We start from the raw sequence: 26281 nt of genomic DNA, 5'->3' as shown, positions 1-26281 counted from the left end.
ATCAAACTCAGGGCTGAAATCAAACAATTAGAAACAAAAAGGACCATACAAAGAATCATCAAAAGCAAGAACTGATTTCTTTCTTTGAAAAATTCAACAAGATAGATAAACCCTTGGCCAGACTCAGCAGAGGGCACTGAGTAACATAATCCAAAGTAACAAAATCAGAAACAAAAAGGAGACATAACCACTGATACTGAGGAAATTCAAAAAATCATCAGATCCTACTTCAAAATCCTATATTCAACAAAACTGGAAAATCTGGAGAAAATGGACAACTTTCTACACAAATACAAGTTACCAAAGTTAAATCAGGATAATTTAACCTGTGTAAACAATCCCATAACTCCTAAAGAAATAGAAGCAGTTACTAAACGTCTTCCAATTAAAAAAATGCCCAGGACCAGATGGGTTTAGTGCAGAATAGAAAAAGACTTTCATAGAACCCTAACAGCAATACTGTCTAAACTATTCCACAAAACAGACACAGAAACAGAAAGGAACACTTCCCAAATCCTTCTTTATAGCCACAATTATGACTATAAATAAACCATATAAAAATTGCAACAAAGAAAGACAGCTTCTGAAAAAAGATCCCTTATGAATATTGAGGAGAAAATATTCTACAAAGTTCTCACAAACTGAATCCAAGAACACACCAAAACAACCCTTATGGCATGATCCAGTATCTTCATCTCAAGAGTGCAAGGATGGCTAAATACATGGAAACCTAACAAAGAAATCCATTATATGAAAAAAAAAAAAACCTCAAAGAATAAAACCCCATGATCATCTCATCAAATGCTGAGAGCATTTGACAATATTCTTCACGACATCATGTCAAAAGTCTAGGAAAGAACTGCAATTCAAGTTCTATAGCTAAACATAGTAAAAGCAATATACAGCAAACATGTAGCCAACATTAAACAAAATGGAAAGTGACTTGAAGCAATCCCACTAAAATCAAGTAATAGGCAAGGCTACACAGTCTCTCCCTACTAATTCAATACACTCCTTGAAGTCCTAGCCAGAGCAATCAGACCAAAAAAGGAGGTCAGAGGGATAGAAATTGGAAATGAAGAAGTCAAAATATCACTATTTTCAGATCACATGATAGCATAACTAAATGACTTGAAAAGTTCAACCAGACAACTACTAAGCCTGATCAACAAATTCAGCCAAATGATTTGAAATAAAATTAACTCAAACAAATCAGTAGCCTTCATCTATCAAAGGATAAAGAGTCTGAGAAATAAGTTAGAAAAATGCCACCCTTCACAGTAGCCACAAATAATGTAAAAACCACAGTGTGACTCTGAACAAGCAAACAAAGAATCTGTGTTACAAGAATTTCAAATATCTGAAAGAAGGAAATTTAAGAAGGTCTCAAAAAATGGAAAGATCTCCCATGCAAATGGACTTGGAGGTTTAATATTGAAAAGTGGCTACTTGCCAAAAGCAATCTCCAGATTCAATGAAATCCACATCAAAATTTTACCTCAGCTCTTAATAGAGTCAGAAAGAGCAATTTGCAAATTCATTTGAAAAAACAAATGAGGAGAGCAAAAATTATCCACAACAATAAAAGAACTCCTGGGGGAATAGCCATTTCTGACCTCAAGTCGTAGTTCAGAGCAGTGGTGATAAAAATTGTCCGATATCAGTACAAGGACAGGCAGTACGATCAATGGAAAAGTATTGAGAAACAGAAATAAACCCACACTCCTATACTCACTTGGCCTTTAACAAAGAAGTTAAATCCATCCAATGACAAAAAAAAAAAATAGCATTTTCAACAAATGGTTCAACTGGAAGTCAAGAATGCAAATTGAGCCATTCTTATCCCCCTGTACATAGCTCAGGTTGAAGTGGATCAAGGAACTGTATTTAAAATCTTGATATACTTGAATTAATAGAAGAGAATATGGGGAAGAGGTTTGAACACGTGGGCACTGGAGAAAATTTTCTGAACAAAACACCAATGGCTTATGCTTTATGATCAAGAATCGACAAATGGGATCTTATAAAACTGCAAACCTTCTGTAAGGCAAAGGACACTATTGTTTGGACAAAACAACAACCAAGAGATTGGGAAAAGATCTTTACCTATCCTACAACATATAGAGTGCTTATATCCAAAATATACAAAGAACTCAAGAAGTTAGACCACAGGGAGACAAATGACCATATTAAAAATAGGTTTCAGTGCTAAACAAAGAATTCATAGCTGAGGAATGCCTTATGGCTGAGAAAAACCTAAAGAAATGTTCAACATCTTTAGTCATGAGGGAAATGCAAATCAAAACAACCCTTAGATTTCACCTCACACCAGTAAGAATGGCTAAGATCAAAACTCAGGTGACAGCAGATGCTGGCGAGGATGTGGAGAAAGAGGAAACCTCCTCCATTGTTGGTGGGTTTGCAGACTGGTACAACCATTCTGGAAATCAGTCTTGAGGTTCCTCAGAAAGTTGGACATTATACTACTTGAGGACCAAGCTATACCTCTCTTGGGCATGTAACCAAAAGATGCCCCAACATATAACAAAGAAACATGCTCCGCTATGTTCATAGCAGCATTATTTATAATAGTCAAGATGTGGAAAGAAACCAGATGACCTTCAACAGAACCATGCATACAGAAAATGTGGTACATCTGCACAATGGAATATTATTCAGCTATCAAAAACAAGAACTTTATGACATCCATAGGCAAATGGATGGAACTCAAAAATATCCTGAGTGAGGTAACCCAATCACAGAAAAACACACATGGTATGCACTCATTGATAAGTGGATATTAGCCCAAATGCCTGAATTGGCCTAGACGCACAGAAGACATGAAACTCAATAAGGATGATCAAAATGTGAATACTTCACTCCTTCTTTAAAAGGGGAACAAGAATACCCTTGGCAGGAAATAGGGAGGCAAAATTTAGAACAAATGTAGAAGGAACGTATATTCGGAGCCTGTCCCACATGTGTCCCAAAGATACACAGCCACCCAATTAGACAAGATGGATGAAGCAAAGAAGTGCAGGCTGACAGGAACTGGATGTTGAGCTCTCCTGAGAGACACACCAAGAGTACAGCAAATACATAGGCGAATGCCAGCAGCAAACAACTGAATTGAGAACAGGAACGTTTAAGGAATCGGAGGAAGATCTGGAAGAGATTGAAGGAACTGGAGACCTCATATGAACACCAATGCCAACCAAGCAGAGCTTCCAGGGACTAAGCCACTTCCCAAAGACTATACATGATTAACCCTGGACTCTGACCTCATAGGTATCAATGAATAGTCTAGTAAGATCACCAGTGGAATGGGAAGCCCTTGGTCCTGCTAAGACTGAACCCCCAGTATATGTGATAGTTGGGGGGAGTGTGGAAATGTGGGAGGATGTGGAAGGGAACACCCATATAGAAGGGGAGGGTGAGGCGTTAGGGGGATGTTGGCTCAGAAACTGGGAAGGGGAATAATAATCGAAATGTAAATAAGAAAATATTCATGTTAATAAAGATTAAAAAAAAAGATTTAATGCCAGTAATGAAATAGACTTGCTAGCAAGACACAGTAAGCAGGATAAGAGCAAAAACATATTTCTTCGATGTCATTATATAGGCTTCCAATAGGAAGAATTGCCCACATTTTAGCTGGAATAAATACCTGGATTCAGGGAGTGTTTTTATATTTAAAAAAATTCTTACTAGAACTAGATCTTCTCACTTTGAATGAAAGTGGAAGTCCCTCAAAGGTATGCCCATTATTTTGTGGTTTTAGATAATTCCAGTTGTAGTCAAGTACGCAACAAAAAAATAGCCATCACGACTCTACTTCTTGTCAACCTGAAGCAACATCATATTTCCTTATGCTGTGAATAATTTATAAATGAAAATAATATCCAGATGATAATGTTGCTTTGATAAAATAGAATGATCCTACATACAAATGGAAATGCAATATACATTTAACCAAATCATAGATATACTGATGTGATATAATCATCAATTCTGCAATCTCAAACACGTTACATATTTAGAATCATTGGAAATGTATTCTACGGCACATTTATTTAGTATCTCAAATTTGAAATGAATATGAAAACCATTGGTATTGTCTTAATTGGTATTATATTGCATGATAAAGAAATTGATGAAAGAAAACAAAAAAAAATCTACTGAAAAACTTTGTTAACAAAATACAAAAAATTAACAAAAATTGAAATTATTGATTTCAATTATTAATCATTTTTCTACAACTTGTTATTGTTATAAAGACAACCATGTGTAAATACCTTCTTCACTACCCTGTCTTATTTCTTCACCCATAAGAAGCACCTCATTAGAAAACAATCTAAATTCCTGATGGATTTGCACCCTTTGTCATTCCACATGGGTTTAGCTATTTTCTTTTTACATTGAGTATGTGGGTAAAGATTTCTCCATCTTTTCCCACATGCATCTGTCTCCGGTTTCTACCTCTTGTCCTGAAAAGTTTTATGGGAGAGCACACAACACTTTTCTAGAAAATGAGAGTCAAAATGGCCTAGCTGACTGCATGTTCTATACTCTTGTTAAACTGCATTCTTGTTTCCCCCTGCATCAGTCAAACCAGGATGTTTTTTTTTTTTTTGTATGCTTTGTATTTAAAATGAAATCTGGTGATTTGCATTTAGAGTTAGTCTATTGAAAATGTTTCCCTTCAAGTCTTGGTCATATTGAAAGGTCTTTCTATTTTTACCCTACAATATTATGAAGACACAGCATCATCTATTTGAAATCCTAACCAGTTTGAGCACCTTATACATTTCATCATGGACTTTGACCCTGATGTGTGGAGATTTCTGCCAAGAGTGCAACCTGAGGCATTCAACCGGGAACCAAGCAAAGATCTCAACTCAGCAGTTGAGGCCCCTGTGATACCCTGGTCTAAATTTCCTATAGAAATTGCCAACTATTTAGTCACTTCCAGAAGCAATACTGGGTATGGCACCTTCTGTTTGAACTCATAGTGAAGGTAAATTTTTGCTGCTGGTAAAATACATTAAAGTTTTAGTGAGATGTCACCAAATGGCCCTTTACCCATGTGTATGAGTGTGTTGTAGCCACCATTAATTTGTCTCTTATATTCATTTATTTGTTCTAGTGTTGTCTATCTCTGTCCTCCTGATGATTCTGTTATTTGTCATTGTGAATTGAGAATTATGGTTTAAATATAATAAGCAGCTCACTCCTTTGCCATATTATCTTTACTATTTCCTGAAGACCTATAAAGACAAGGAATTGTGTTTAGATTCTATATGTTAGAATGTTTTGTTTTGTTTTGTTTTGACGTCGAATGGTTGAGTGCAGGGACATAAAACCACTGGAAAAGAGGAGAAGTATTGCTGGGTGTCATAAGCACTCCTGGACATTCTCATTAGTTTCCTTACATAGATGTGTCCTTAGGTGGATAATGACAGGTTCCTCTCTGGCTTGCACCTGTTTCCTTAAAATTATATCTGTGAAAACTTTATAAATAATCTCCACCCAGGATATAACAGGGACCAAACAACTATCCCAAGGTTACACAGAGATTGACCTATGATCCTTGCCATCTATGTAGAAGAGGATGGACTTGTCAGGCATCATTGCGAGGAGAGGTCCTTTGTCCTGTCAAGACTCAATATCTCATAGTAGGAGTATGTCAGGGAATGGAGGTGGGAAGGAGTGGGTGCATAGGTGTATAAGGAGCACCCTCATAGAAACAGGGGAAGGGGGATACGATAGTTGGTTCCAGAAGGTGAAATGGGGAAAGGGAAGAACAATTAAAATTTAAATAAAGATACATAAATTATATCAGTTTTGCAGTAATCAAGCCTCAAGTGAAAAAACATTAAAAAATCTACACATCTATTAAGATGAGGAAGAACTAACCTATCCTCCTTCTCTTTAGGATTGGTGCCTTCATGCTGTGCCTCAGCCATGCCCAAGTACCCTTTCCTCTTCTTCTCCTGAAGTGTCTCTTGCATACCTACAGTTGATCCAACTATGCTCTTTGTGGCCTCAACACACGAATATGGCTTAAATCTGTGCAGTTCCTGCAATTATTTCCTCCAGTTTGCCTCTGATCTTTTTCATTTAGGAACAAAAGATCTGAGTAAGGAGGCCCTATCCTGAGTTATCATATGTATTTCCTTCAGGACAAGTGACCAATACTACTAGAGAACACAGAAACGTTCTTTCTCTGAGAAAACTCAGACACTCATCTCTATCTTAGAAAATGTTTTTTATGTTCATCAGCACAATGACAATGATTGCCAACAATTACTGGCCGCCCTGTTCATATCAGAAGAGAGGGACTGAAAATTGTTGGAAAATAAAAATGTGGTACTGCATCCATATATGGATCTCTGACTGATAACAAGAATTGTATTGAGAGTCATTTTCCATTCCTCACACCTCCCTTAGGATTCTGACCTTGACCAAGGTACTGTGGTGCTGGTCATCTATTTCCAGACTTTCTGGCTGGGCTCGATGCAGCAGCTCAGAAGACAGAAAACCTGCAAAAAATAAGTGAGTTCAGACATGGTACATCAGAAAAACATTCTTTTCTAGTATACTTTTATGGACTTATCATTTAGCTACACCAATAGTTCCAGAGGCCCTGGGCATAGGCAGATGTTCAAAAGTGCTTTTGTCACTCAGTTGGCACCAGATATTTGATGTAAAAACATTAGAGAGATGTGCAGGTATTGGTGAGTCTCAGTGTTTAGTGGTAGCTTAAAATGAGTGGGAAATAGAGATTTGACTGAGAGCCAGAGGACAAGAGACTTACCAAGGCCAATAGTGGCAATCCTAACAGTAAATCTGGAAGAAAACATGTTTTGTGAAACAAACAAGAAAAGGGCCAGAAGACTACCAAACAACCATTGGAGAAAGACAATCATGCCTCATGCAAATAAGGTGTACATTGAAAAAATATGTCCTGTAACTTGAAGTAAAAGGAAAATTGAGTACAACAGTTAGAAGAGTAATGGGGCCCAGGCTACTACACTCCAGGAGTCTGCAGTAAAATTTAAGATTGTGGAAAAACAATTGAGTTCTTACAGGTCACTGGATTGATATTCAGTCCTCAATAATCTCCTAAGACAATTACCTGATCAGAAGATAACATTCAAAGTAGCAAAAGGAAAACTCCCTTATTGTCTCTGAAGCAGCAAACATTCCATTAACGTTTGCAAGGGGATAATAACTCAACTGTTATTGATCATGTCAGATTGTCTCCACTTCTTCCTGTTCCCTTCTGGCATGAGATCTCTTGCATAAAATGAAAGCAACCATCATCTTTTCTAACAATGAGACACAGTTAGACTTCCAGACACTAACAAAGAAAACATTGTTTCTGTTTACCCAAAGAATATCACCTTTGTGAAAGTCCTGCTCCTTATAAAAAAGATAGTTGGACTATCTTTCAGATTTGTAGTAAGAATCCTAGGTGTATTGACAGAAACTATCCTCCCAGGCCTGGTCCTAAAACAAAATCCCATAATTGTTCTACAAACCCATTCATTTGTGCTTATGCAGATTAAATAATCCACAGTCCAGATGCAAAGGGAGAGTTACAGACTATAATCCCCAGCTGACAAATGTGGGCATCCTAATATCCTTCCAGTCTCACTGGAGGATGTTGTCATTTCCTGAGAAGAAACTGGGAACATTAATTATATAAACAATCCGAGATCTGAGGTACTTGTGTTAGAGTGTAGAGGCTACTTACCCTACAGTTCCTATCTCATATACACTCAGAAATCTGAATCCTCCAGGGAAAATATGTAGACAGACTGTCTTGTACTTGAAAGATGTATTCTTCAGGTTCCATTTGGCAGAGGAGGTAAAATTCAATTCTGAATGACAGTTACAGAGGGATGTAAAAATGGGCAAATAATTTAGACCCTATTCAGCCAAGGACTTCAAATTTCTCCAGTCGGGATAGTGGCTGGCCTCAGAAGTTTCCCAGGTTGACACTCTTACAAGATATAGATAATGTTCTCCTCTCTCATGTAACTCAAGATAATTGAAAAAGGGAAACTGAGACACTGGTCCAAGAGTTATAATCACTGAGCTAGGGTGAGCTGGAAAGTTCACCTTTTTATATGAAGAGGACACCAAGCTTGGCAAAAATCTGGGGGAGGCAAAAGAAACCTGTATCAGAGAATGGTTGCTGTTATCCCACTGGTCCCATCTCCAAAGATTACGAGACAGGTTTGAGATATTCTTGGTGTGGGTGGGGATTGCTCTGCCTGGATACCAGGGTTTTGGAGAAATAGCAAAGCCCCAATAGCCCATAACACATGAGGGTACTAGGACGAATCTGCGTGGAGACAGAAGGTATGGAGTTTGAAACTTGATAGTTTGTTTTGGTTACACCCCAACATTGCAAGGTTCCTCAGAATGTTTTTATCTGTTTTTCCATGAAACAGATGAAAAGGCACTGTTTGAAGGATTTAAAAAACACTTTATGGCTGTGAAAACACCTTGTAGTGCACCTGTCCATACAACTGGATCCTGTAGCCTCAGAATGGATCACTTGTCTAAAGGCTATGTTAGCTGCCCCTATTCTTTGAAAGAAGCAGAGAAGCTAAATCTGGGTCAGCATTTTATGCTCCTATCATCCCAGAGAGTTGAAGCCTTTCTACAAGGAACACCACAACCTGGCTTCTATTTTTTTTTTCATCTTTATTAACTTGAGTATTTCTTATTTCCATTTCAATTGTTATTCCCCTTCCCGGTTTCTGGGCTAACATCCTCCTAACCCTTCCCCCTCTCTTTCGATATTTGTTTTCCCCTCCCCATCCTACCCCCATTACCAACCTCCCCGCAACAATCCTGTACACTGGGGGTTCAGCCTTGGCAGGACCAAGGGCTTCTTCCCCTTCAACTGGTGCCCTTACTAGGCTATTCATTGCTACCTATGAGGTCAGAGTCCAGGGTCAGTCCTTGCATAGTCTTTGGGTAGTGGCTTAGTCCCTGTAAGCACTGGTTGCTTGGCATTGTTGTTCATTTGGGGTCTCATGCCCCTTCAAGCTCTTCCAGTTCTTTCTCTGATTCCTTCAATGGGGGTCCTCTTCTCAGGGCAGTGGTTTGCTGCTGGCATTCGCCTATGTATTTGCTGTATTCTGGCTGTGTCTCTCAGGAGAGATCTACATCCAGTTACGGTTGGCCTGCACTTCTTTGCTGCTTCATTCATCTTATCTAGTTTGGTGGCTGTTTGAGTATGGGCTACATGTGGGGCAGGCTCTGAATGGGTGCTCCTTCTGCTCCTGTTCTAAGCTTTGCCTCTCTATTCCCTTCCAAGTGTATTCTTGTGAAGCTGGCTTCTATATGTCCCTTTTGCATACTAACAGATACTATTACTGTACCATCCTTGAGTGTAGTTGGAAAAACACTCTTGACATAAATCCTGTTACCCTGTTGTGTGCTGTAGACCCTCAGATGATCTTCCCTGACTCTCGTGAGGTAACAACAATGGTCCATTTTATGTGGAAAGACCTAATGAACTACTGCCAAACACCGTCCCATGAAAGACACTAATGCAATAATCAACACAGTTGGCAGTATTTTCATTAGACAAGGAGTGAGATACCAAGGAGCTTCAACAGTTACTGTAACTGAAATTATTTTCACTCAAGACTTAGAGCCAAGTACGTAGGCCCAGAGAACACTACTGATTCATCAGTCTGACTCAGGAGGTCAAATGTGGAAAAGGGAAGCCTGTCATTTTGTACATGGACAGACGTTATGCTTTCGATACTAAAAATGTCTATGGTATAATATGGATACCAAAATTGTCCTCGTTGCTGAGGAAAGGACATTTAGAACATAGAGAAAGTCATGACTCTCCAAGAGGATATTTGGATTCCCCTATGATTTGCTAGGTTTCACTGCTATGGATATCAAAGAGATGTCTGCCTTGAGACTAAAAGTAACAAGATCACTAACCTAGATGCCAAACAAGTGTCCTTAAGTCCTTAAGTCCAGTGATCCTACTGAACTTCTGGTGACATAACTAACACACCGCTACCTGAGACTTCACAGTATAAAAATGATGTGAGTATGCAAAAGCATTAGCTGGATACCTTTAAGCCACAGGTTGATACTGAAAAACAGAAGGAAAGATCATTCTTTCAGAAACAATTTGCAGTTTTCTGGTAACTCAGCTTTACCAGACTACTTGACTTGGTTCTACATAACTCTATGAATTGCCAGCACCAATATATGTTATACCTACCTACATTGGACAGCATGGCAGGATATGTTTAAGCCAGATGTCAGGTTTATACTTATATAAATAACAAGACAGAGTTCATTAGAAAGAAGAATCTCATATGACTGGCCAACACTATGATGAATTATGGGAACCTGACTTTACTGGCATATAGACTGCTAGGATAGGAAAAAAGTATGTGATTTTTTTATTGATACTTTTTCTGGGTGAGTAGAAGCTTCTCCAAAAGACAGAAACTGGTGAAAGATAAACCAAAAAGTTCTGCTAGGAACTTTTCCCCTAATTTTCCCTCTCACTAGGAATGCTATCATGGAATTGCCCAGCTTTTATAGCTTTTATAGCCAAAACCTCTGAATTAATAGTCAAAGTTTTATAAATAGTGTGCAATCTTTATGGTGCATATATAACTCAGAATAACTGGCAGGTGGACACAATGAAAAAGACATTAAGAAAAAAATCCTATGGAAACTCCCAGTACATTCCAGGGAAGTATCTCAAGACTGTTATTTTTTTTTTATTGGGCCTGCTGCATTCCTTAAAGGAGGGATTCATCCATATAATATTATGTTTAAAATACACCCCACATTGCTTCCAATGTGCAGAGATTAGCAGTTGGAAGAACTGTTCAACCATTTCATTCTTCAAATCTTACTCCTCCAGTTTTCCATAAAATCTATTCTTTGTCCTATCAGAGAATGGCACTGAACCTCTAAATCCACTAACAATATCCCATTGTTCCAGCCAAGTGGTAGTGATGCTGCATGTGTCAGGAAATATGTGAAATATGTGGTCCTGTGTACACAGGAAGGCAAATATTAGAGAACTGATATCTAATAGAACTACAGGACCGAATTCTATAGTTCATGTTGTCCTTTGTTTTACTGATGTCTATTTATCATTTAAAGTAGGCAGAAATTATTCTTACTGTTGCATTAGCTCTATTCCTGGGCCCCTTTGTTGCCACAATCATTGCAAAAAGTGGAATTGGAAATCAGAACTTTTGAGTACACATACAGCAATATATATAAAGTCTACTATCAAGAAATGTAAAATAGGAAAATTAAATACAATATTGATTCAATTAAAGGTTGTTTGACATATAATGGCCTTAGGGAGACAGAGAAAACCTACCACATTAACTGTATATCACACTGTTAGATCTGGGAATAGAATTATTCTCCAGAAGAATTTTCTCCACTACACACTCCTAGATCTTTTCTACACATGCCAAGACCCTGACTAACTTTCTCCATTCAGAGCTTGTAACCACTAATGAAGCAAAGAGAAGTCTCTAGCTTTAGAGAGATGTAGTACATAAAGGTTTCCACTGTGTCACAGGAGACACTCCTGGAAAGGGCACCCTTGAATCTGGTCAAAGTAAGGAAAGCTGTTTATCAGGTAGGCCATGACAGTTCTCAGTGACATTAGGTACTCCCTGAAAAATCTATTGTAACCTGGAGAGCCCAAGCTTCTGTGATGTCACAAGTGTTGTTGTGACAGCAACTACCTCTTAGATATTCCTTCAGTAACTCTAGGGTTTATGAACTGTCCCCTAATTCAGAGTAAACTGTCATTTGGGAGTGATAACAAGAGGATAAAGACATCACAGATGGGGAGAAGGAAGCTGGACTTCTGTCTTGATATAAAAAAAGGAGGAAATATATCATCCATGGGAAAGCTCAGTGAGTCCTGGATAGGAGTTGAGGGGGTTTGCTGACGAGATAGCCTTGAACTGAGCCTTCCACATATGGGAATCAGGAGCTGCGAGCCTCCAAGCAGCATCTGGACGTTCCTGCTTGTTATGGTTCCTGGAAGTCAGAGATTTTATATCATTAATATATTCATTCCAAAAACCAGGTGTTGGGGACGGCAAAGTTGCTTTCCTGAGAGGTCATGGATTTTACTCTTTTTGCCAAGAAGAAAATGGTCCTAAGGAAAAGGAAAAGACCAATATTGTGTCCTCAGCTCAGAGTAAACTCCATGCATTGGATTCCTATGGTGCAGTTTGTGTCTGACACTGGTATCTGCGAGAGAGAAGTGCTACCAAGTTGAGACTTCATCATCAGAGTCTTTTCACTAGTATTACTCTGAGTACCATTCCCTGACAGTTACCCTTTATATGTCTGAGTCAATAGGTGAGATTAGCTGACAGTTTTCTTTTCTTTAATTTCTTTCTTTTTTTTATCTTTTAGCAATTTTTATTTCTTTTACAAACGGATATTTCTATATTTACATTTCAAATGTTATTTCCTTTCCCAGTTTTCTGTCCATAAGAGGCCTAACTGGTACCCTTACCCTTCTTCTATATCCCCTCTTACTGCACATTCATATTCCCTTCAACTGGGAGTCAAACCTACTTTGGACCCGGAACTTCTCCTTCCATTAATGCCCATCGAGGCCATCCTCTGCTACATATGCAGGTGGAGCCATAGGTCTATCCATGTACAGTCCTTGAATATTGCCTTAGTAACAGAAAGCTCTGGTTCATTCCCATTGCTATTCTTATGGGGATTAAAGCCCCTTCAGATCTTGCAATCCTTTCTCAAAATCTAACAACAAGAGATCCATTTTCAGTTCAGATTGCCACTAGCAGTCACTTCTGTATTTGACATGCTCTAGCTGTGTGTCTCAGGAAGTATCTGTATCCGGATATTGGCAGCCTGCCCTTCTTAGCTTCAGCAATCTTATCTAGTATTGCTGACTGATTATATATATATGGAATGCTCTTAATGGGATTCCTTCAGTTTCTACTCTAAATTCATAGATATTTTTGTTCCCCCTTTTAAAAAGTAGCAAAGCATGAACATCTTGGGTGTCCTTCTTAGCCTTCCAGTTGTCTGTTGTCTGCATCTTGGGTAATTTGATCTTTTGTGCCAATATCCACTTTTGGTGATTTCATACCATGTATGTTTTTCTGTAACTGGGTTACCTCAGTCAGTATTATATTTTCTAGTTCAAACCATTTGTCTATGAATTTCTTGAAATCATTGGTTTTGGTAACTGAATAGTACAAAATTGGGCAGATGTACCACATTCTCTGTATCCATTCCACCGATGAATGCCATTAGGTTTCCTACAAGCTCCTGCTATCATTAATAAGTCTGCTATTGAAGGAGTTAAAATAAAAACATCATAAAAACTACAGAAGAACAGCACATAAGGGGAAAAGACAGAACGGGCCTGAGACATGCCCGGCCAAGCCTAAAAACAAGGTCAAGAGATTGTTCCAGGCACTAGCAGCCACCATCATGGGCCATCCGAATGGGCAAACTGGCTGTTCCTCTATAGTTAATAGTTACCAAACTCCCTGTTCTTCAAATAAAGATAAGACGCTCTCCTACATCGTGAACACTCCAGCCCACACGTACTGCATGCTGATGAGACATTGTACCCATTTCCCTTGCTGATATATAAATCAACCAATCAAGTATAACCACGCTGAATCCCATTGCCTTCCCCTATAAAAAGCCTTAAATTGGGGCTGGGGATTTAGCTCAGTGGTAGAGCGCTTACCTAGGAAGCGCAAGGCCCTGGGTTCAGTCCCCAGCTCCGAAAAAAAAGAACCAAAAAAAAAAAAGCCTTAAATTTTGAGTCTTGGGGTCGACTCCCATGTCTCCTGTGTAAGATACGAGCTATCCCAGAGCTCTGATAATAAATGGACTCATGTGCTTTATATCAAGAGCCGATCTCGATCTCTCACGTTTCTTGGGGAGTACGATCTTGCAATTGGAGTGGGGTCTCCCATAAGGGTGTCCTATACTATGAACATAGTTGACCATGTGTCTTTTTTTAAAGATTTATTAATTTATTATGTATAAGTACACTGTAGCTATGTTCAGAAGAGGGCATCGGGTCTCTTTACAGATGGTTGTGAGCCACAATATGGTTGCTGGGAATTGAACTCAGGACCTCTGGAAGAGTAGTTGGGTGCTCTTAACCACTGAGCCATCTCTCCAGCCCGACCATGTGTCTTTATTGCATGTTGGAGCATGTTTTGGGTATATACCCTGGCTAGGTAAATCTTGGTCCTCAGGTAGTGCAATTTACAACTTTCTGAGGAATCTCCAGAATGATTTTCAGAGTGATTGAACAAGTTTGTAATTCCACCAAGAAAGAAGAAGCTTTCCTCTTTCTTGACATCTTAATCAACATCTGCTGTCTCCTGAGTTTTTTATTCCAGCTATTCTTACATGTGTGAGGTGGAATCTTAGGGTTGTTTTCATTTACATTTCCTTGATGACATACTTAGTCACCATACTTAGATGAACATTTCTTTAAAAGCTTCTCAGATATTTGATTTTCCTCAATTGAGAATTCTTTCATCATTTCTGGAACCCAATTGGAATAGGGTTATTTGTCTCTCTGAAGTTTAATTTCTTTAGTACTTTGTATCTATTGGATTATAGCCCTCTATCAGGTGAAGTATTGGTATAGATCTTTTTTTTCTAATCTGTTGGTTGCTGTTTTGTCCTAATGACAGTGTCCTTTGGCAGGCAGATTTCTATGACATTGAAGAAATGTCAGTTAGTGAAATAGAACAGGGACTGGCTCCTTCCTGAATTCCCTACATGTCCTATACAGTAATTGGGGGAACTAAACAACCATGTACTATCCCTGCAAGGCATGTCTATCTAGAGTCATGGTTCTATAGAGACCTATCAGTGATTCTGGTGATCTTCCCAGCAACTGTATGCTGATGGAATTTGCAGTTTTCATCCTGGTTTCTGTAACTACAGCCTAAGGTGTTGTGAAGCCAAAATACACCATGTGCAGCTGTGAATAGGCCTTAGGAGATTGCCTCCTTGGATTTCTGAGGCATTGCTAAGTTAATGAGAGGAAAACAACACCCTCTGCTCATCAGAGCTCTGGGAATTCTGACACTCTTGCTTTATCTCTATATGAAGCTAGGTCAAAAGATCACCTTTCAGATATGTTCTTGAATATCCTTCAGTGTGCTAGCATTGGACTGCAATGAAATATTATGCAGGAGAGGTGTGGAAACATCTTAACTCTTCCATTAGAGATCAGAGAGATGAGCTATTCACAATCAATTGACAGTGTATGTTTCTGTTCTTTGGCTTTGACCATGCAGATCTACTGTCTCATACTTCATGGTTCATATGTCCAAATGGGTGGAAAGCACCACTCACAATTGTTCCCCATCCTTCATCCTATGGGCTTAGATTTTAGTGCAACCCTCCACATCTTATATGCTAAATCGACTGTCCTAAATTTCTTCAACATGCACATCACTATTATCCCTACACTCCATGTGTTTGTGTGTATGTGTGTGTGTATGTGTGTATGTGTGTGTGTGTGTGTGTGTGTGTGTGTGTTTCTGTGCTTAAATGGTTAATTTGATACAAGTTTACAGAAACCTTGTCACTGAAAAAAGTCTATGTAAGAAAACTATAATCTGTGGATGGGGCAGAAACCAAATGCTCTCCCACAACATGACCTTCTTTAAAGAGTAGTATAATCAGAAATAAGAGATTAAATTTGAAAGTAAAATTTGGAGGTAATACCGTGGCATGTCTGCATTATCATTGTGAACTGTGAGATTGTTCTCTTTGTTCTGTGGGCAGACATGAGGGCTCTGAGGCCAAGTTGCATCCTGTGGATCTGAGAATAAACTGAAGGTGACTGTCAACTTGGTCACATGAAGAAAGTGATAGGAGTGAGAAGACAGTATCAGGCCATTGTGACACTGCCCTCCCAATGGAAACATGGAAATGTTGACAATCACAGAGTGGGAGTCTCATGTCTGAACTTTGACACACAGCTAGGCAAAGTGTAACCTGTCAGTTAGCTTCCCGAGTACCATCTACAATGAAGGGTAGGCTCAGATGAAGTACTGTTTAAGGTAGGTGCTGTTCCTTGTGAGCTGCATCTCAGGGTAAGTGGATGACCATTCAGCCTCTTGTGACATGGCAGATCAGAGTACTGAGAGACAGAGGGGCCAAATCAGTGTTTGTTTTTCTAGACCAACATGACTGCATTATCCAGGCTAAGGATTTGCTCATGGAAGTCTAGTGTTTCACATTGGTATAGGCCAATCTGTGTGAAGTCTCAATAGCACAACTGGCTCCAGGCTTCTTTCTTAGTCAATGGGATTTACAGGCAGTCATTTATACTTTTCTTCTAGATTCACAAATTATTTTCTGGCTTCATATACACAAGGCATAGTATTCTTTCACTCTCTCTCTCTGTGTATGTGTCTTTCTCCGTCTCTCTGTCTCATCTCTCTTTGTCTGTCTTTCTGCCTCTCTGTCCTATTTTTCAGCTTTCCTACAAAGGTCTTTACTAATGATAACATATTTCATGGCAGTTTATGCACTCGATTATCTCATAAAAACCAGTGTGATCTGAACTTGCTGTCTACTGGAGAACAACAATTAAAAATAGATTTGATGTCCAAATCTACTAGATAAGAATTTAACAACTGAGAAGATGTAGAATATTCAACAACTCCCAACAAGCCTAGGGGCCAAGGATCATGTATGGAAGGAAAATTTTCAGAAATCCAAGAAATGCATGCCAGGCTGACCATAGACTGTCTTCTCTTTACAGGGACTTACAGCCTCAGGAGAAAGATAACATGGGACTTTAATAAACATGCATCGTGTAGTAATACCTAGTCTCTTCCCTTACTTTACCTTCCCTGTCTGTATTTTCCTAATGGATGTTGTACATAAATGTAGTAGTGACTGCCTTTCAGGAGTATAGAAGTTGTCATATGTGGCACCCAAATGAAGAATTTGACTTTTCTTCCCTGGCTGGCGCTCCTTACCAATGATCTACTACATCGTTTTCCTATGACTGCTCCTTTGATTTCTGTGTGTGTGAGTGAGTTGTGTTTGTGTGTGTGTGTATCTGTCTCTCTGTCTGTCTGTCTGTCTTTCTGTCTTTGTCTCTGTCCATCTGTTTCTTCCACATGATACCTATATATACTTCAGTTTGACTTCTCATTGCTCATTCCAAGATTGACCCATCATGCTTTCCCTGAGTGTTTGCTATTGATGACTCAAATTACACCTGTGTTAATCAATGCACCTGTATCCAGAACTGTGTGCCACTGATCACATCACAATCAGTCTCATGGCTAAAATAAATAATTTTTGAGGCTCTGAGGGAATTTTTTATCAGAATTTAAATGTTTTCTGTATTTTTTACTCCCCTATCCATACTGTTGTAGTCTGTGGATATTCCCCAAGTCTTTGCTCACTAGTACTTATCTATGTACCTGGCCTACTGGGAAGACATCATCCCAACCCTCCAATATTACTTAGCAGGGGGAATAGATGAAGAATTTGGAAAAATTGGTCATTTAGCTACAGAAGATGTCCCCAGAGATGGATTAACTGTGTCGAATCAACACATCACTGACAAGAATTCTGAACTATGTTCTCAGTTTATTTTCTTCTTTGTCATTTTGAGTGTGCTACCAAAGGAGTGGGGGACCATTTGTGGGCTGTGGTTGAGAACTGAGTCTTCACTATTCATGCATGAAGGTGGTAAAAAATTCAATAGATCAGTGATATCTCTGGGTTAGAAGGGATATTGATAGAAAGTCTTCCTTTGTGTCTCAGGCAAAGATCCTTGAAAGGGCAACTTGGTTTGTTTATTTGGAGAAGATCTTGTTAAAGGGAAGTTATGTGCTGTTGAACTGGACTATCTTCCGGATACTCTAATGTATGCTGGAATTTCCATTGTATTCTCTGTGATGTCACTAGTGTTATGGAAACAGAAACTGCCCTCGTGGCAATTAGTTAATACATATTTGTTTACCTACTCAAATGTTTTTCAGGATGATCAAGCTATTTACAGAGAAAACAGAGAGCATGGAGAGACAAAAGAGAGAGGAGGAAGAAATTAAGATACTTTCTTGTTAAAGAAGTGAAAACATAAATTATCTGGTGCAAAAAGGCGAGTGAGAGCAGTGGGCTGGTTCTGAGGAACTTCCTAGAGGAGGTAGTCTTGGCTCAGGCCTTCTAGGAGTAGGACTTATGACCTGAAGGCTCTGGATCCCTAAAGAAGAGACCCAGTTTCAGGAATATCTGATAAATTTATTGGCAGAGGGTCAGGAATTGTCAAGCATGCATCTTGTCTACTATGCATTCCTTAGTTTCACTCTGAATGAGGAAGAATGCCAAGAAGAGGCACAGCGATAAAAGCTTTGACTCTCAGGGTAGAGTATTGAATTTTATCTTCACAGGATTCCTGGACATGCCATTGGAATTTTATGACAAGGGCTACTCCACTCACATGCATCAAGGTCTCTTACACTTTGTCTTGAACATACATGATTAAGGCTTGGTGGTCCTAAACACTATGGACTACAGGACTTACATGCATCCCATCAGATACGAACTGAAAATATCTTCCATTTATTCATGTCTTGGCCAGATTTTGTTGTTAAGGGCCAGGGCGACTGCAGAAGGCAGTGAGGCACATGTTTAGCGATCACGGTTGCGAGAAAGAAAATAGCTAATAAGTCCAGCTTGAAGAGAGCTTTCCTCATCTTTCAGTGCTTCCAAGTATCTGTAGATTTCCCATTTCATCATGCTTCATTGGGGGACTCAGCATTTTCTCTCCTGTGACTGGGCCATTACTATGCATGTTCCCTTGTGTTTCTCTACACGGTCAGCTGGGAAGTCGTCATCCCAACCTTCCACCATCAGTGAGCTAGTAAATCAGATTAAGAATTTGGAGAAATTGATTACTTAGCTCCAGAAGATGACCTGTGAGTTTGATAAACTCCCAGGAAAGCTGACCCATTGAACCAACAGCATTTGGACAAAAGATAGCCATTATGCCCACTTCTTTGTTGACAGTCCTGACCCCTCTGTGTTAACCTCAGTTTTCTCACACCACAGGAAAATGCAACTGTAATGTCCTCATGTACGAACTAATTTTCTTGTGTGCCACGCAGAGGCAGGCCATGAAGAAAGGATAGGAGTTTAATAAGAAACTATATAATTCTCAGAAAAGCAGAAGCTGTGTTTTGAATAAAAGTCTTGGGATTCGGCAGGTAATGTGTGAGCTCTCATCATGGATTTTAATAGACAGAGATTGCATTTTCTGTCCTCAGAGAAATACAAAAAGCTGATCAGCTACAGAAGCACAGTAACTTAAACTTTGATAAATAAACTTTTATTTATTTATTTTAAAGATTTATTTCATTTGATTTGTATGAGTATTCTGTAACTGTCAGACACGACAGAAGTGGGAGTCAAATGCCATTATGCATGTTTGTATTCCACGATGTTTTTGCTTGGAATTAAACTCATAACCTATGGAAAAGCAGTCAGTTCTCTTAAATGCTGAATCATCTTACCAGCCTAAAATACTTTTGATGGTCATGGTGATTGTATTGATGATGATGATGATGGTGATGATGATGATTGTTATTATTATTATTATTATTAATAATATTAGTATTTTTATTATTATACTGAAACTCTAAATGGATCAAGATTTACCCTCCTCCAATGCTCTTCCCCCTCTCCTGTCTCAGGAACATCCTACAATAAGGAAGACACCATTAGAGCTGCCCATCCTCCCCAGCACTAAAGAAAGAAAAGATTTACTTTGTCTGGGTTATGTAGATTTTCTTGTTGACTGGGCTCATAGCTTCAGACCTGAAGAGAGGTAGACTATGGAAATGGGAGCTCCTTTTGGAGGATTCTGCTTATCTTGGAGTAATTGGTAAATACTGAGGAACCCACATGTTGGTCCACCACCTTATCCCTTGCTGAGAATAAAGTCTCCTGGGAACTGGGTAAGCAGGGTATGCAGGCATGGCTAACAAGTCAATCCAGGTGGGTAAACATTTGTCCATTAGGTATACAGGGGGAGCATTTCATTGACTAAGCTGAATGTATCTACTATCCACTATGTTCTAATTCCATGTAAGGAAAGTTTTGTTGATTTTGTCTATCCTGTGACCCAGCAAGTGTTTTTCACATTCTTTATGCTGTTTCTTCACTGATATGAACCATGTGAGAATGGAGGGAGCAAAGGAAAGCCACAGAAAACAACATTCTACATTTTATAAGATCAAGGCCTTCTCATAAAAAAAAAAAAAAAACTTCTTTGTATCTATGAATTGAGCAATGAGGTAAATTGCTACCAACCTCTGGTCATGCAGCTGATATCTGGTACACTGGTCTATTGACTAAGTATTCCATGGGGGGAAAAAAGCATCAAAAATTAGCATGAGATAAAAAAAGAACTTAAAATGAGTCAGAACTCTGATACCTAGCAGTAATTGGTCCCGATGAGGATCAAAAATTATATGAAGGTTATTATCTTGAGCAAGATTTACTCTCCTGGAATTCTCAGATGTTCATATGTGCTTGAAAATCTGTCACATAAGACTGTATTGACATCATACTCTAGTCCAGAAAGACCATACCCCATAGTATATTATTCTTTCTGCAGTACAGTGTTTCAACTACTTCACATTACACATTTGTATGTGAGGCTGAAATTAATGTTCTACATAGATGAAAGCATTCCCTCAGTCCTTGTCTTAGTAATTTTTTTAAATATAGAAAATGTCTGATAATTCATCAGTTCCACACCTCAACTGAAGTAACTGTTCTTCTGACTGTATTCATAGAGGACATCTGAGTAGTAGTAGACATTTCTAGTCAATGGCGTCTCCCCATGAATCTGTTTGAGCCTGAATAAGAATGCATAGTCATATTTTAGCTAAGGGAATCATGTAGTATCCAAAACATTACAGGATCAGTCTGCTGTAAATATTTTTCTTTCACACAGGTGAAGGAAGGTGCATAAAGGTCCGTATGTCAAAGTTTGTAGATATGACACCATCCAGAGATGAAAATATTTTCATTTACACAGGTGAAGGAAGGTGTATCAAAAGCAGTATATCAAAGGTTGTAGATATTACACCATCCATAGAAGAAAGTATATCAAGAAGAATTGCGTAGGGCTACACAGATTGATCTAAGTATCCCCACACAATTCTAAGCCAGGAGGGACTAGAAATCACTTTACATGGAAATTTAAAATAATCTGATGCTATGGTATGTAGACTGTTAATAGATAATGATAAACCACCTAAAAAGCTCATGCATTTATACAAGATGGTATTCAAAAAATATCCAGAGGCAGTTTGCAACCTATGTTTAGCACAAAGAGATCGATTCCCCACTTTGCAGATTCTGATCAGAACCACTAAGTATTAAGAAAACTATATTAGAACTCAGTTGCATATCATAAGACTGTATAACTAGGTAGTCACAGCAAACATGACATTCGGGAAGCATAGCATGAACTTGCCAAGAATGGAGGGAATGCGTTTAGCTGATGATTTCTGGCCATGAAACTCAAATGTCCAAAATACCAGCTGTATTTTCATTTACAGAACAATAAATACTTAATGAGTTTTAGGACAAAATTTGAATCTAAAGTCTCGAAAAATTATTTATTATTGAGCTCTGATTCCCTGTGGAGATTGGAGGATATTATGAGTTTAATCTGTGACCCAGAGGTATAAGTAAATGGTGCATTTTGATGTGATTAGATATGTTAAAGAGGCATGGAAAACAAAGGAGGCCATGGTATCTTTGAAAAAGTTTGCTTCTCCAACATGTAGAAGGAGTTCTCGTGGACTGACCTAGACACACACACACACACACACACACACACACACACACGCACGCACGCACGCACGCACAGACACACACACACACCCTACAAATAAGTGACTTGCTCTGTGCTGTTGGGGCATGCTGGATTGATCCAAGGTATGAGGTGTACATCCACAAGTAAGTCAAACCCAATGTCAATGAAAGAATTCAGAAATCCTCCTCCTTTCTTGAGAAAGAATTCTGTACATGAGCAATGCTTACATTTTAAAGTTTAAGAGGAATGATTTGAAAACAGTAACAACTGAATCCCACTATGAAAACAACATTTCAGAGATATCTAGAGACACCATTTGGATTTTATGGAACTGTAGATGCTCAGTCCTCAGGATTGTAGGATTGAACCAGGTCATTACGAGTCATAACTCTGTAGGGACAGTAAGAATTTTGACAATTCTTCAATTTGAAAAACCTAAGGAACAGTACTGGCAACAGCTGAATTCAAAAGGGAGAAACTTGTGCTTAGGTAAATCCAGTACCTAAGACTGAGCCGCTGGTTCAAAGCCAAGGAGAAACATTGTATCTAAATAAGGACTTCCTGATGCAGAACTGGTTACTAAAATACATAAAGCTAAGGGCTTCAGGAAATATGCATTAGGAAGACTTTGAATGGTAGAAAATTCATGCTATTAATTTAGTGGTATACTTTGAGAGGACGAATTTTTTAAATCTTGATCTCCTTGGGAGTGAAAATATTTGAGCTGAGTAAATGCTGTAGCCCAGGTAGGAAGGGGAAGTGAGTTTCCATTCAGACATTGGAATTCCCTTCACACTGAACATGAACATGAGAGGGTTTGAAAGAAGTGTTGAAGCACATGAAAAATGGCTGGGCATTCAGGAGTTGTCTCAGAGGGTTAATTCATTCTTGTTCTGAGGGATTTTCAAGTTTATTATTGGAAATCAGTCAAGAGAAATTCAAAACCTAGAAACCAAATTCTGTACATGTCTCATTTTAGCCTTGGAAGTCCTTGACCTGTAAAGGCCCCAAAGAGGCATAGCTAGATTCATCTTTAAAACTCTATTACAATTGGTGACTGACTGCCTTCCCACTATGTTCCAAGGGCAGCCTCAGGGTACGCCTGTTGTGATAAATCTTCAACAAGAGAATGCTGGTTAGCTTAATTACTGTGTTTTGTTTTTGGTTTGAGTTTTGTTTTCATCAGGTATTAGCATTGTTTGATTTGGTTGGAAGTTTTGTCACTCATTCTTTTTTTTTTTTAATTTTTGTTCTTCTTGTGAATTTTCAGTTCGGTTAAGGTCATGCAATTTATATTATGATTGTATCATTTTAGCACTTTTTGAAAAAAGCTAATATATATTTTTCAGAATAAATTGTTTTTTTCAACTGTTAAGAAACTTGTTTTTTTTATGTGTGGTGTAGCCATCTTGTAATCTGATAAACCATATGTGGAGATAGGTCACTGAAACATTCAGGGGCCTTGGGATTGATAATTTGTTCACAACAAGCCAGAGGTAAACATGTTGATTGGACTTTCGATGTAGCTACTATGGCCCACAGTGGATACCAATTTCATGATGGAAAAGATATCCATGATGCATACTTGTAGTCAAATATTTAGGTTCTCCTAAAATATCATACCCTAGGGGTGATCGTATAAAAGAACTAGTGAGAAACTCAATAGTTTTGCTCTAATGATTCTCAGGAAATGAAAACCTTCACCAATGGAGTAAAAATAGAAATCAGGAAAAACAGAACTGTCTGTCTCTGGTTTCACGAAATATAGTCACAGTGGGAACCACTTGGGAGAGATAATGAATTCCTTGTTTCTAAAAACATTTTTTTATACTTAGTTTTTATGTTTTTGCCTTGAATATATATTTGGTGCCTATTTTGAACAGTTGTTTGTGTCAGTTTATTATCACTAACATTATTATTGCTATTATTTCTTTTGTTTTTTATTTTATTTTTTTTTATCTTTACTAACTTGAATATTTCTTATTTACCTTCCCGATTGTTATTCCTCTTCCAGTTTTCTGGGCCAACATCACCCTAACACCTTCCCCTCCCCCTAAATATGGGCTTTTCCTCTCCATCATCCCCCCTCATTAAAACCCTCACTCCAACAAACACGTTCACTGGGGGTTCAGTCTTGGCAGGTCCAAGGGCTTCCCCTTCCACTGGTGCTCTTACTACCTATTCATTTCTACCTATGAGGATGGAGCCCAGGGTCAGTCCATGTATAGTCTTTAGGTAGTGGTTTAGTCCCTGGAAGCTCTGGTTGCTTGGCATTGTTGTACATATGGGATCTCGAGCCTCTTCAAGCTCTTCCAGTTCTTTCTCTGATTCCTTCAATGGGGGTCCCATTCTCAGTTCAGTGGTTTGCTGCTGGCATTCGCCTCTGTATTTGTTGTATTCTGGCTGTGTCTCTCAGGAGAGATCTACTTCCGGGTCCTGTTGGCCTGCACTTCTTTGCTTCATCTATCTTGTCTAATTGGGTGGCTGTATATGTATGGGCCACATATGGGGCACACTCTGAATGAGTGATATTTCTGCCTCTGTTCTAAATTTTGCCTCCCTATTCCTTGCCAAGGGTATTCTTGTTCCCCTATTAAAGAAGGAGAGAAAAATTTGCGTTTAAGATCTGTAAGAACTTCAAGCCTCTGAACAAAGAAATTGAAGAAGACCTCAGAAGGTCGAAAGATCTCCCATGCTCATGGATTGGCAAGATAAATATGGTAAAAATGGCCATTTTACCAAAAGCGTTCTGCAGATTTAATCCAATCCCCATCAAAACACGAATCCAATTCTTCAGAGAGTTTGACAGGACAATTTCCAAATTCATCTGGAATAACGAAAAACCCAAGAAAACAAAAACCTCAACAATATAATGACTTCTTGGGGAATCACTATCCCTGAACTCAAGTAGTATTAGAGAACAATAGTGATAAAACTGCATGGTATTGTTACAGAGACAGAGAGACAGACCAGTTGAATAGAATTGAAGACCCAGATATGAAACCACAAACCTATGGTCCCGTGATTTTTGACAAAGGAGCCAAAACCATCTAATAGAAGATAGCATTTTCATCAAATGGTGCTGGTTCAATGTGAGGTCTGCATGTAGAAGACTGCAGATCAATCCATGCTTATCACCCTATACAAAGCTTAAGTCCAAGGGGATTAAGGACCTCCACATCAAACCAAATGCACTCAAACTAATAGAAAAGAAAGTGGGAAGAATGTCAAACACATGGGCACTGGAGAAAATTTCCTGAAAAAAAAAAATGTCTTATGCTCTAAGATAAAGAATCGGCAAAGGGGATCTCATAAAACTGCAAAGCTTATGTAAGGCAAAGGACACTGTTATTGTTTCTTTTTTACACAATTGTTTTGCCTGATTTACGTGCTATGCACCATATACATGCAATTCCCACTGAAGCCAGTTGAGTGTGAGATTTTCACATAGAATTGGGTTACCCTTTTGGTTCTATGCTTAGCAAATGCTCAAAACGCATGGGCTATGTTTTCAGGACATGTGCATGACTTTTATCCTTTCTTTTGTACTGTATTAGTTGAAATGGATCAAATTCAACCAAAGAGAGAAGTTTTGTGAAACCTACAGGAATACATATATGGTATAGACATGGTCATTCTCTAGTCTGCCAGTCATCCATGAAGGTTATTTGTGGATACAGCATTATACCTAAGGATCCCTAAACTCTCAAGTGTCATCCTTGGTGACAATGTAGATTAGACCCATCAGATGAATTGAAGAATTGAAAAATTCTACTAGTGGTGAACGTGGAAAGGAAATCACATTGATGTATCATAAATGCAGTGCTAAAAGCAAGATTCAGACTAGTCTGTGGGAATACAGACTGCAGCTGAGACAACAGACATTTTGTGGAAAATAATTCAGTTCAAAAATGGGAAGGGAGAAAGGTAGTTGATATTCTTGTAACAGATTTCACAAATTTAAAATGTGTTTCTTCCAGATCAGAGAATGACTGTTGTAAAGCAACTCCTGCAATGAACTTTTGAGACCAAACATCAACCTGAGAATTAATGTGTAAAAGAATTAATCCTGTGTCTCCCCAGACTTTTGCTTTGAAACTATAGTCAAAAGTATCCATTCTATGAACGATATATAGATATATACACATTATTGCAGGATGGAAACAGAGTTTCTTCATTTCTGAGAATGAGTTATTCAGCAGGTGAGTTGGGTCAGAAATAAAGGTAATTATTTCTGACTCTTGATACCTGAAATCCTTCCCTAGTGACCCATGATTGAAAGAAAGAACAAACTTCAGACAACTTGTCTAAGATTTTTATATTGTCCAGTTTATCAAGTCTTGGTCCACAAAAGGAAAG

General features: G+C 38.6%; 1 long non-coding RNA gene across 1 annotated transcript; it reads left to right on the top strand.

Annotated features, from left to right (window-relative positions):
* The first annotated feature begins 11760 nt into the window (after window positions 1-11760).
* Window positions 11761-16898, top strand: LOC134484636 (uncharacterized). Its single transcript, XR_010062162.1, has 2 exons — window positions 11761-12402; window positions 16838-16898. It is a non-coding gene; the product is annotated as an uncharacterized LOC134484636 (long non-coding RNA).
* Window positions 16899-26281: the final 9383 nt, after the last annotated feature.

This window comes from Rattus norvegicus, assembly GCF_036323735.1.
Source record: "Rattus norvegicus strain BN/NHsdMcwi chromosome Y unlocalized genomic scaffold, GRCr8 chrY_unlocalized_20, whole genome shotgun sequence".
In the NCBI taxonomy this organism is placed as follows: domain Eukaryota; kingdom Metazoa; phylum Chordata; class Mammalia; order Rodentia; family Muridae; genus Rattus; species Rattus norvegicus.
This window is presented reverse-complemented; position numbering and strand designations above follow the sequence as displayed.